Raw genomic sequence first — 13663 nt, forward strand, 5'->3', positions numbered from 1 at the left:
CTAGCTAACAGGACCAGTAGTCAGGGATGATGGGAGTTGTAGTCCCAAAACATCTGGAGGGCCCAGTTTGCCTATGCCTGTCCTAAACGGCCTCGGCTTAGTAGACCTGAAGGAGTGTCTCCACCCCCATCATTCTGCCCGGACACTGAGGTCCAGCTCCGGTTCCCTGCCTGCAAGAAGTGAGGTTACAGGGAAACAGGCAGAGGGCCTTCTCGGTGGTGGCGCCTGCCCTGTGGAATGTCCTCCCATCAGATGTCAAGGCAATAAACAAGTATTTTACTTTTTGACAATTGAAGGCAGCCCTGTTTAGGGAAGTTTTTAATGTCTGGTGCTGTATTGTTTTTAATATTCTGTTGGAAGCCGCCCAGAGTGGCTGGGGAAACCCGGCCAGGTGGGCGGGGTATAAATTATTATTATTAATAATAATAATAATAATAATAACATAAAGCACGAGGCTAGTCCTCATTGTGCACCCAGTGAGTTGTGTTACGTGACTGACAGCAGCAAAAACAAACAGCCTGATGAAACAGTACAAACATCGTCAGACCAGGATCTCGTATGGAGACCCCGTTGGGGATTATTGCTGTGAAACTCACAGACTCATTTTGTTGTTGTTTTGTTAGCAGAAAGTTAGCAGGCTCCGGAAATTTTACAACATCCGTGTGGCATATTGTGAAATGAAGATCCTCTGCCCAGTTCTGGTTCATATTTCCAGTAAGTAATTTTGGGGAGGATGTGTTCCTGAAAAGGGGCTTTAAAGTATTGCAAATACAGAAGAAATAATGTAAATAAAGAAATAATCTAAAGGTGTTTGCTTCCATGCTGTTTTTATTTCCTGCTGTCCCTCAGCGCCACCTGGTGGCACACTCTGCTTGTCTCTCTTCATCAGCAGGGAATTGTAGTGCTCTGAGCAGAAATCTCTCTCAGCACTCCCAAAAACTACAGTACCCAGAAGCTCTCAGCAATCTGAACCGCACCCTGTTTCTTCTTCTGCTTGGTGTAGTGTCTGACCAGGAGCTTGCAGACCAGGGTTCAAAAGCCTGCTCAGGCATGAAGCTTGCTGGATGTGTGACCTTGGGCTAGTCACAGTTGTTGTTGTTTAGTTGTTTAGTCGTGTCCACCTCTTCGTGACCCCCTGGACCAGAGCACGCCAGACACTCCTGTCTTCCACTGCCTCCTGCAGTTTGGTCAAACTCATGCTGGTAGCTTTGAGAACACTGTCCCACCATCTTGTCCTCTGTCGTCCCCTTCTCCTTGTGCCCTCCATCTTTCCCAACATCAGGGTCTTTTCCAGGGAGTCTTCTCTTCTCATGAGGTGGCCAAAGTCTTGGAGCCTCAGCTTCAGGATCTGTCCTTCCAGTGAGCACTCAGGGCTGATTTCCTTCAGAATGGCGAGGTTTGATCTTCTTGCAGTCCATGGGACTCTCAAGAGTCTCCTCCAGCACCAGAATTCAAAAGCATCAATTCTTTGGCGATCAGCCTTCTTTATGGTCCAGCTCTCACTTCCATACATCACTACTGGGAAAACCATATCTTTAACTATAAGGACCTTTGTTGGCAAGGTGATGTCTCTGCTTTTTAAGATGCTGTCTAGGTTTGTCATTGCTTTTCTCCCAAGAAGCAAGCGTCTTTTAATTTTGTGACTGCTGTCACACTGACCTCTCCTTTATGGATCACTGCCTTGCCGTGGTGAAGGGGCTTGAATAACTCAGAGAAGCGATGAGCTATGCCGAGCAGGGCACCCAAGATGAACAGGTCATAGTGGAGAGTTTTGACCAAACGTGATCCACCTGGAGCAGGAACTGGCAAGCCACTCCTGTATCTCTGCCAAGAAAACTCCATGGACAAAGACAACAGGCATATAAAAGTTATGACACTGGAAGATGAGCCCCTCAGGTCGGAAAGCGTCCAACATGCTACTGAGGAAGAGCGGAGGACAAGTACAAGTAGATTCAGAGCTGCTGAAGCTGCTGGGCCAAAGCCGAAAGGACTCTCAGTTGCGGATATGCCTGGAAGCGAAAGGAAAGTCCAATGCTGTAAAGAAAAATATTGCATAGGAACCTGGAATGGAAGAACCATGAACCTGGGTAAGTTGGAGGTGGTCAAAAATGAGATGGCGAGAATAAATATTGACAACCTGGGCATCAGTGAACTAAAATGGACGGGAATGGGCGAATTCAGTTCGGATGACCATCATATCTACTACTGTGGGCAAGAATCCCGTAAAAGAATTGGAGTGTCACAGTATCTCAGCCTTAACCTACCTCTCAAGGTTGTTGTAAAGATGAAATGAGGAACAGAGGGAAAGGAAAGAGAACCACCGATGTCACCCTGAGCTGGGAAGAAAAGTTGAGATATCAGTGTAATTGCCGTCTTTTCCTTTTAACAGAAGAATTAGGACCGTTTCCTCCAAACCGTGATGGGTATCTCATTCCAAAACACAGAGAGAATTCTCTTTTTCCCCTGCCAATAAATTTTATTAAAGTTGGAAAGAAAATATATAAAGATAAAAAGAGATACAAATATAAATAAATTTTAAAAGACACAAAGATAAAAAAAACTAATTGAAACCACAAACCAAAAGGAGGAAGAAAAGAAAGAAAGAAAGAAAGAACGAAAGAAAGAAAGAAAGAAAAAAGAGACTTTCAGATTCTATAAATATAGCTCTCTATATGCAGAGAAGTATGCAAAACATCCACTCTGATAAAACACCGAACAATTCTACTCTATATAAACCAATATTTTCTTCAGTCCTCAAACCCAGATATCCCAAGTGCGTTTTCTTTTTCATGCAATAGGTCTATAAGGAGATCCCAGTCTGAAGAAAATATTGACAAAGATTTTTTTTCTGATTAAACAGGTCAACTAAGTCCAATAATTTTAGCAATTATTCCTGCACGGTGGGTCATGATGGATCTTTCCATCTTTGTGCATATAAAAGTCTCGCTGCTGTGATCATTTATTGAAATAATGTTCTTTTTCTAATTGTATTCCATTATTCCTAGCAGGAAAAGTTCTGCCTTCAACTGAATGTTACAATTTAAAAAAAAAACTTTTGCATCAATGTATGTATTTGTATCTAATATTTCCTGCCTTTTTTTTGCAAGTCCTCCAAGCGTGAGAAAACGTCCCACCATATTTTTCAGCAAACATTTAGAACACCTTGACACATCCTAAATCATTTATCCAGATACCATCAATCCATCATTTTATTTAAACATTCTTTAAGGTTATTATAACCATAATACAGAACGGTTTCTAGCCATCAGGAGACTTTTCCTGACCAGTATCCCAGCTGATGACACGATTGGCGGTCTGTTGAGACGCTTCACGGACCCCTCTCTCTTTGCCTTTATCACTGCAGCCTAGCAGGCTGAAGTTCAACAGGTGGTGCTCTTCCAAGTGTTGTAAATAAAAAATATGCCCTTTTCCCTTATGGGGTATCCAAGAGCCCATATAGAGTCCTTACATAGGTTCCCTATTGGTAGGAGAAAATAACAGAGGCCAACCAGAGAATATTGAGAAGCAAAGCAGCTAGTAAGCCTGATCTTTATTGATCTGTTGCAACAGGGTGCTCCCCTCACACGCAGGAAAGGAGGAAGACCCCCAAAAATGCTGTGCAAGGGCTTATAAAGAGTTTTGAAATTCCCATCCTCTAGATCAAGACCACCCCCAGAAACATTACACATACATCACAGAAGGGGTGTAACCTAAGACCACCCCTCAGATACATCCCACCTACATCACAGAAATTTAAATGTTGTTTTTCTCCTGTCACAGTTTATCTCCTGTCTGGCAAGTTACTTGACTGGATTTCCCGGGGAGCCTGGCCATTCTTTTGTAGTGGTAAAATACTTATTTCCTGGGCCAGGTCACAGGCTCACACCTTATTCATATCTTAAATGTGTCCTTAAGACAGGATTTGTGAGGAAAGAGACAATGGGGAGACTTTTCCAGTTTGACCTTGCAGAGAAAACATTTGGTCAGTTTAGGAATCAAAATGGTTCCAGGTTGGTCTTCCTGTGTTGATCTATGTATGAACATTACCATATATCTAAGACCATAAAATTCCTATCACACAAGCATGGATATAAAGTGCTAAGGCAAACTTTGGCTGCTGGTTTTCTGCCTTGCATGATCCGTAATTAACTGGTGGAGCTCCTCCGTTCAGTCAAAAGCACCCCGGGAGAAGGTGGAGCAGGACAGGTGAGAGCTGTGGCTTAGAGAGAGAGAGAGAGAGAGAGAGAGAGAGAGAGAGAGAGAGAGAGAGAGAACGAACCCCAGAGGGCCTAAAGTCAATACTGACCTACTTGGGGGTGTTGGGGATTTAACCGGGGACGTTCTGCATGTAAAGCAGACACTCTGCCCCTGAGCTACGGGGTTTCCTTTAAAAAGAATAGTTAAGTTTCTAGTCCTCGTGGTTCTGGAGAACGGCCTGTCGTAGGAAAATAGGAAGCTGTCTTCTACTGGGTCGGGCCATTAGAATTGCCCACAGAGGAGTATCAGGAAGAGTGGAATAAATTTAATGATTATCTAGTTAAATTCGTTAAGTTAAATTAATTGAAAATAGCTTGCAGATACTTAATTGGCTTAGGATTTTATTTATGTTAAGCGATGAATTAATATGTTTAATTCCATAAGGTGAAGATTTAAGGATGTTAATGTTTAAGTTAAATTTCATAAGAATTGGGATTTGGAAAACCGTTAAAAGGACACGCAATGAAATTCAACCAAGGGGAAGCGAGGAAGTCACTTAACAAAGTTAATAAGTGTAATTTTCAATAAGGCTATGATTTATGTTTGTTTGTTTATCATATTGTGAAAACCAATTAAAAAATATTGGGGGGGGGAATTGCTCACAGTCTGGAAAGTGAGCGAGGTCCTGACTATTATTATTATTATTATTATTATTAAGAAGAATGGCAACTTAAGCTGACAGAATATGCACAGCTTGCAGATTTAACCTCCAGAATGAGAGAACAAGAAGAACATACGTTTAGAGAAGACTGGAAAACATTTATTGAATACATTGGCGGGGGGGTTGTGTACGCTTTAAAACGTTGGCAGCATTGAGATAAATTCAACAGTGTGATTAAGTTTTGATGGATGGAATAATGGAATACTGAATGGTTTAGTTTTTGTAAAATATGCAGGGATTTATGATATGCAACCAGGGAAAGAGAAGGAGGGAAATCATTGATATTTTAATGATGTTTAAACAAGAGAATTGCTCACACTGGCTGGCAGCAGCTCTGTGGGGTTTCAGGCAGCCCCGTATTATTCGGGCCGTGTGTGGCACCTGCAGAAATTGGCAAAAATACCTGGGGTTCAGGGGTCTTTATTGTCGTTTAGAATATTGTTATCTTCAGCTTCCCGCCCCATCGTAATAATAAAATTTAAGGTCTTATATATATAATAAATGTTCATAAATGTACCAACCAAGCACGTACATAGATCAGCACAGGAAGACCGACCTGAAAACATTTTTGATTCCCAAACTGACCAGATATTTTCTCTGCAAGGAGGGAGGGGGGTGAGGTAACCTTCCTATTGTCTCAGGAATTGGGAAATCACCATCTCAAAGAAATGGCCAGACTACCAGGAAAGGCAATCAGATAAGGCATTATAAGATAATCTGGCAGACAGGTAAAACAACAACACACTCAAATTTCTGTTGTAGACCGCCTTTTCTGTGATGCAGGTATGATGTTTGTGGGAGGAGGTCTTGAGCTCCGCCCCTTCTGTGATGTATGTATGATGTATGGAGGGGTTGTCTTGAGCTCCAGGGCAAGGAATTTAAAATGTCTATATATAAGGGCAGGCACACCTTGGTTCGGGGTTTCTCCTCCTTTCCTGTGGGTGAGGGGAGCACCCTGTTGCAACAGATCAATAAAGATCAGGCTTCCGAGCTGCTTTGCTTCTCAATATTCTCTGCTTCGCCTCTGTTCTTTTCTCCTATCAATAGGGAACCCACGTAAGGACTCTATACGGGCTCTTGAATACCCCATAAGGGGGAAAGGGCAGATTTTGTTCACAGCACCACAAAGGAGTTGCCCAGTTATATCTACAAGCACAAAAGCAAACCCCCCCCTGCAGTACAGGAATATGTAGCTGTCCCACAGGGGATCGAACCTGCAGCCTGCAACTTTGGCACCATCAGCGCCACCTTCTAGCCAACTGAGTTATTCAGGCTGTGCCCTTAAGCATTTGTGCAGCGCAAGAGGACAAGGTCTCTGCCCCGAGAGGCTCCCAGTCTAGAGAACGTCTGGAGACCTTGCACTCCGCTGAGTGGCTCCCTCAGATCAATGATTAAGCAGGGCTCCTTACAAGGGAGGCCAGCACAGGAATTTCCACCTCGCCTCTTCCAGAGATGTGGGAGGGTTGGCTCTTGTTCTGGAAAGGAATTCACGGCAGGAATGCAACCAGGCAACTCTGGCAGTGTTTACTTGTGTGTCTCCAGAGACTCCTTTACTTTTGAATTTCGCCAGGTGGAAGGAAGAGAAGAGACGACGGTCAGCCTGGACCATCTTTGTTGCGTGAAGATAATAAGCAGAGAAGGTGTAATAAAATAAAACCGGCTCACTTCTATTTTTTTTAAATAATATTTTATTAAGCTTTACAAAAAAAAAAATACAGAAAAAAGACAATACATATTAAGACACCAACAAATACCAACAATTAAAACACAACAAATAAAAAAAGAAAGAAAAAAGATATAACAAGCCAGAAAAAAGGAAAAAGTTATTAAAACATTTAGCACAAAAAAAAGAAAAGAAAAAAGAGAAGAACCTCTTTTCAGATTCTTATCATTCATTGCCTTATTTTCCTGACTTCCACCCGCCTCCCTTTCTTGTATTCCACTTTAAAAATTGATCAGCAAATTCATTCTTATTAGTTTTATCCTTAAGTAATTTCCCTCACGTATTATACTTTCCCGATTTTCATCCAATGTCTATCCCTTCTTTCATACTCTTGTTTCCCTTGTTTACTAGAACCCCTTCATTTCATTTCAATGTCATCAGCATTCAAAGATTTTACAGTGTAAAACCGGCTCACTTCTGGATCACAGCAAAGCTTAGTGAAGCCCAGCACCCTGTCTCCAACAGGGGACAGCCAGAAGTAGCTGGGAAACTGACAAGTTGGGCAGGGAAACAGCATCTCTCCTGCTCCATTTGGAAGCTTGCAACTGGACGCAGGGGCTCTGTTTAATAATCCAGGCTAACAGGCGTTCCTTCCCAGATTCGCTTGATCCTGTTTTGCTTAAAAACCCAAGAAAAGCGCTTTTGGATCAGACCAGAGGTCCACCCAGACCACTGCCCTCTCTTGGAGAAAAAAGCTCCTTCTTGGAATCCCATAAACACACCAGGCAGGCAGTACCTAAACTGAGATCTCCTTTGGGGAGACCTAAGTCAAGTCATTTTATTATGGTCAGTGACCAGTATCAAAACAAAACACTCATTACAAAATTTTAAAGCTCAAGGTGAAATAAAATAATATAAAAACACACATACATGAAAGACCAGTTTTGGGTGGACATTTATCTCTCAGAAAGGAAACCTTTCTGGCCTAGGAGTGTCTATCAGACATTTTTTGTTTGTTGTTTAGTCGTTTAGTCGTGTCCGACTCTTCGTGACCCCATAGACCAGAGCATGCCAGGCCCTCCTGTCTCCCACTGCCTCCCGCAGTTTGGTCAAACTCATGCTGGTAGCTTCGAGAACACTGTCCCACCATCTCGTCCTCCGTCATCCCCTTCTCCTTGCGCCCTCCATCTTTCCCAACATCAGGGTCTTTTCCAGGGAGTCTTCTCTTGTCATCAGGTGGCCAAAGTCTTGGAGCCTCTGCTTCAGGATCTGTCCTTCCATTGAGCACTCGGGGCTGATTTCCTTCAGAATGGAGAGGTTGGATCTTCTTGCAGTCCATGGGACTCTCCAGAGTCTCCTCCAGCACCAGAATTCAAAAGCATCAATTCTTTGGCGATCAGCCTTCTTTATGGTCCAGCTCTCACTTCCATACATCACTACTGGGAAAACCATAGCTTTAACTATACGGACCTTTGTTATACTAATTCTGGGTGCTCACCATTGCATGTCGTATTTTAATGGCTGCTACACAAAATTTACAGGGACGCGGGTGGCGCTGTGGGTTAAACCACAGAGCCTAGGACTTGCTGATCAGAAGGTCGGCAGTTCGAATCCCCGCGACGGGGTGAGCTCCCATTGCTCGGTCCCTGCTCCTGCCAACCTAGCAGTTCGAAAGCACATCAAGTGCAAGTAGATAAATAGGCACCGCTCCAGCGGGAAGGTAAACGGCGTTTCCATGCACTGCTCTGGTTCGACAGAAGCGGCTTAGTCATGCTGGCCACATGACCCGGAAGCTGTACGCCGGCTCCCTTGGCCAATAAAGCAAGATGAGTGCCGCAACCCCAGAGTCGGTCACGACTGGACCTAATGGTCAGGGGTCCCTTTACCTTTTTTAACTCCTGTCTGGCACCCAAGCGATTGTTTCCTAGGTTCCAGGTGACTATCTTCTCTTCTTCCAACGCAGCCCACAGGCTAAAAAATAATAATAGAAGGTTCTCCACCCCTGGGCTTAGTTACAATAAACCTTTTCTCTTGATCTCTGTGTGTGGAAACACAACACAATGGTTAGGCAAGTTTTGACCTGCACGTTTTGCTCCTCGTGCCTTCCAGAGGGCACTGAATTGTGTGTTTGTGTGTCTGTCTGTGTGTGTGTGTGTGTGTGTGTGTGTATTGCAGCGGCTTACAAAGCAGAAATTGATCTGATCAAAGCAACTGACGATGGCAGAAGCTGAAACTTTGTGCTATAAGCATTTAATGTATTTTTAATCTTTTGTTGGAAGCCGCCCAGAGCGTCTGGGGAAACCCAGTCAGATGGGCGGGGTAGAAATTAATAACAATAACAATAACAATAATTTCTATTTTGTTGCTGAAATAGATATATGTGGTTATAGTGACTAACTGCATCCTACCAGCTTATCTGGAGTGGTTTGATGCTTTTTAAAAATCTCTATCTATCTCCCTATCCACCAGTGTAAGAGTTAGAGATGGTTAGAGTGTCAGACTAGGACCCAGGAGAGACCAAGGTTCAAATCCTGCACTTGGCCATCTAGCTCATTGCGTGCCACTTTTGGCCACCTACTCACTCTCAGCCTAACAGGCTTGTTGTGGGGATTGAACAAGGAGGTGTGGAGAACCATGAACGCAAAATGTGAGATGTAAATGCAAAAAATAAAAATAAAAATGCTATTTGTCTTTTAAACAGAGGTTCAAGGGCTTTTTGGGAAGACCCAGCCTGTCCTCGGTTTCCCCATCGATGATCCTTGCTCAAGCGGAGTTGCTGCTGGCTAGCGTTGACCTAATTCCCTTTGGCATGCACCACTTTGCAACATTGCGTTGAGACGAAGCAAACAATCACACCTGAACTTTCTGAGGACACTGCGGGATGTTCATTGCTCTGGGTTTTGATCCTTGCCACTGTCTTGGCGCTGCTGCTAACTCCTGTCCTCAGTCTCCTGCCTGCGGAATGGGAACAATCTTGCCAGCCTTTGGCTCGGGGTCGGATAACTCCATACCCTCCAACATTTCTCCAATGAAAATACGGACATTAAAGAACCTTTTAATGAGGGTGAAAGAGGAGAGCGCAAAATATGGTCTGAAGCTCAGCATCAAAAAAATGAAGATCATGGCCACTGGTCCCATTACCTCCTGGCAAATAGAAGGGGAAGAAATGGAGGCAGTGAGAGATTTTACTTTCTTGGGCTCCATGATCACTGCAGAGGGTGACAGCAGTCATGAAATTAAAAGGTGCCTGATTCTTGGGAGAAAAGCAATGACAAACCTGGACAGCATCTTAAAAAGCAGAGACAGCACCTTGCCAACAAAGGTCCCTATAGTTAAAGCTATGGTTTTTCCATAGATGGAGGGCGCAAGGAGAAGGGGACGACAGAGGACGAGATGGTTGGACGGTGTTCTCGAAGAGACCAACATGAGTTTGACCAAACTGCGGGAGGCAGTGGAAGACAGGAGTGCCTGGCCTGCTCTGGTCCAGGGGGTCACGAAGAGTCGGACACGACTAAACGGCTAAACAACAACAAACAACAACAACAAGGAAAAGTGGGACATTCCAGGATCAAATCAGAAACTTGTATGGCTTTTCTAAATCAGGGATGTCCCTGGAAAATAGGGACACTTAGAGGGTTTGCAGATGCCTTAAATTTGGGTTCCTCGAGACATCCTTTCAATTTTGCATTCACAATAACCAGGGTTCGTGATGATGGTATTGAGGCAGTTATCCACGATCCTGCCTGCAACGGTTTCGGGGCATCCATCGTATTTATTCTCCAATCAGTGCATGCCCCTCATCCCCCTGCCGAAATCTCGGAACCTTCCATACGACAAATATTCCAGGTGTATTACCGATGGTAGAAGAATGGCAGGTGAAGATGTTGGAGTTTTTGGAGCTGGCAGACCTGACTGGGAGAATACGTGATCAGAAAGAACAGGAACACCAAGAAGATTGGAAGAAATTTAAAGACTATTTAGCTAAATATTGTAATATAAGATAATTAGAAAATACTTGAAAGTACCAAACAGGCCTAGGATTAGAAGAAGAATGTTGTTTATTAATATGGATCTAAGTCAATAAGAAAAGAGATGAAGATAGTAGATTGAAGGAGTTAATTGGAGTAGAAAGATGATTTTGGAGAACTGTTATAAGGTGATACAATGAAATTCAGTTAGAGGGGTATTGAAGAAGACAGTTAATAATGAAATTTAAAATGAACTTTACAGCGGAAAGGAGCAACCAAGCACACTAGGACTCAATTTCTTGACTTTAAGAAAGCCGACTTCATAAAACTTAGGGAAGTGCTGGGTGAGATCCCATGGACAGTAATACTAAAAGGAAAGGGAGTTCATGATGGCTGGGAGTTTGTTAAGAGGGAGATAGTAAAAGCACAACTTCAGGCAATACCAATGAGACGGAAACATGGAAGGTACCTAAAGAAGCCAGGGTGGCTATCTAAAGAACTTTTAACTGAGTTAAGATTTAAAAAGGATGTGTACAAAAAATGGAAAAGGGGGGAAACCACTAAAGAGGAATTTCAAACAAATAGCCAGCACGTGTAGACACAAAGTCAGAAAAGCTAAAGCACAGAATGAACTCAGGCTTGCTAGAGAGGTTAAAAGCAACAAAAAAGGCTTTTATGGGTATGTTCGTAGCAAAAGGAAGAACAAAGAAACAGTGGGGTCACTCAGAGGAGAAGATGGTGAAATGCAAACAGGGGACACAGAAAGGGCTGAACTCCTCAATGCCTTCTTTGCCTCAGTCTTCTCCGATAAAGAAAACAATGCCCGACCTGAAGAATTTGGAGCAAAGGATTCAGCAGAGGAAACACAGCCCAGAATAACTAAGGAGATAGTACAAGAATACTTGGCTAGTTTAGATGTATTCAAGTCTCCAGGGCCAGATGAACTGCATCCAAGAGTATTAAAAGAACTGGCAGATGTGCTCTCAGAACCACTGGCAGTCATCTTTGAGAATTCCTGGAGAACAGGCGAAGTCCCGACAGACTGGAGGAGGGCAAATGTTGTCCCTATTTTCAAAAAGGGGGAAAGAGAGGACCCAAATAATTACCGCCCAGTCAGTCTGACATCAATACCAGGGAAGATTCTGGAGCAGATCATTAAGCAAACAGTCTGTGAGCACCTAGAAAGGAATGCTGTGATCACCAATAGTCAGCATGGATTTCTGAAAAATAAGTCATGTCAGACTAACCTGATCTCGTTTTTTGACAGAATTACAAGCCTGGTAGATGAAGGGAACGCAGTGGATGTAGCCTACCTTGATTTCAGCAAGGCATTTGACAAGGTGCCCCATGATATTCTTGTAAAGAAGCTGGTAAAATGCGGTCTTGACTATGCTACCACTCAGTGGATTTGTAACTGGCTGACTGACCGAACCCAAAGGGTGCTCATCAATGGTTCCTCTTCATCCTGGAGAAGAGTGACTAGTGGGGTGCCACAGGGTTCTGTCTTGGGCCCGGTCTTATTCAACATCTTTATCAACGACTTGGATGATGGACTCAAGGGCATCCTGATCAAATTTGCAGATGACACCAAACTGGGAGGGGTGGCTAACACCCCAGAGGACAGGATCACACTTCAAAACGACCTTGACAGATTAGAGAACTGGGCCAAAACAAACAAGATGAATTTTAACAGGGAGAAATGTAAAGTATTGCACTTGGGCAAAAAAAATGAGAGGCACAAATACAAGATGGGTGACACCTGGCTTGAGAGCAGTACATGTGAAAAGGATCTAGGAGTCTTGGTTGACCACAAACTTGACATGAGCCAACAGTGTGACGCGGCAGCTAAAAAAGCCAATGCAATTCTGGGCTGCATCAATAGGAGTATAGCATCTAGATCAAGGGAAGTAATAGTGCCACTGTATTCTGCTCTGGTCAGACCTCACCTGGAGTACTGTGTCCAGTTCTGGGCACCACAGTTCAAGAAGGACACTGACAAACTGGAACGTGTCCAGAGGAGGGCAACCAAAAGGGTCAAAGGCCTGGAAACGATGCCTTATGAGGAACGGCTAAGGGAGCTGGGCATGTTTAGCCTGGAGAAGAGGAGGCTAAGGGGTGATATGATAGCCATGTTCAAATATATAAAAGGATGTCACATAGAGGAGGGAGAAAGGTTGTTTTCTGCTGCTCCATAGAAGCGGACACGGAGCAATGGATCCAAACTACAAGAAAGAAGATTCCACCTAAACATTAGGAAGAACTTCCTGACAGTAAGAGCTGTTTGACAGTAAGAGCTGTTTGACAGTGGAATTTGCTGCCAAGGAGTGTGGTGGAGTCTCCTTCTTTGGAGGTCTTTAAGCAGAGGCTTGACAACCATATGTCAGGAGTGCTCTGATGGTGTTTCCTGCTTGGCAGGGGGTTGGACTCGATGGCCCTTGTGGTCTCTTCCAACTCTATGATTCTATGATTCTAAGAATATATGTTTTTAGTTTCATTTCTTCTTCTTCTTTTCTTGTAGTATTGTAGCATGTTTTCTTTTGTATGTTTTATATGTTTTTTCTGTTAAAAAAATTTGGGGGAAAAATATGTTCCAGGTGTGTTTATTTCCCTTCTACTTTTGCTGAGCTGCGCCGCAAAAGTGCTCAGCTCCGGACGGCAGTAACTTGGTAACATTGCAGAAGCATCGCAGAGCAAATACGAAACTGCTGTGTGGATGGCCAGTATCTATCCACTGCTAATGTGCTATTATTTGTGTCAGTGGTGCGTTGCAGAACACGACTGAAGGAAGCGAGAGAACTGCGCTTTCCGTTGGGGCACCCATCTGTCTCGGGAGACAACGGAGGAGTGCGCCTTTGGGGCTGAAGTCAAATCATTGGAGAGTTACAGCGCCTGCTGTGTCTGTAGAGACCGATACACGAGAGACATGTTTTGTTGCAGCCGGGGCAGACGAAGGCTGTTTCTTCTCCCTACGCTTCTCCCAGTGGTCATTTCTCCTCTGGTCACCGCTGACTGTCTCCAGGCACTGCGGTTGTCTGCAAGGGATTCCCACACAGCAAGGTTTATTCGGCCAGCCTTCATGTTTCATCTGCAGACGTCCACATTCTGGGAATGTGA

At 43.8% G+C, this 13663-nt stretch overlaps 1 protein-coding gene across 1 annotated transcript in view; it reads right to left on the bottom strand.

The window, feature by feature from the left end:
* The window catches only part of CERS2 (ceramide synthase 2), a 62380-nt gene extending 49790 nt beyond the window's left edge, over nucleotides 1-12590 (bottom strand). Inside the window, exon 1 of the mRNA XM_053368791.1 lies at nucleotides 12496-12590. The gene's annotated coding sequence lies outside the window, so the exon portion shown is untranslated. The remainder of the gene's footprint in view (nucleotides 1-12495) is intronic.
* Nucleotides 12591-13663: the final 1073 nt, after the last annotated feature.

Source organism: Podarcis raffonei, chromosome 16, assembly GCF_027172205.1.
Source record: "Podarcis raffonei isolate rPodRaf1 chromosome 16, rPodRaf1.pri, whole genome shotgun sequence".
Classification (NCBI taxonomy): Eukaryota; Metazoa; Chordata; class Lepidosauria; order Squamata; family Lacertidae; genus Podarcis; species Podarcis raffonei.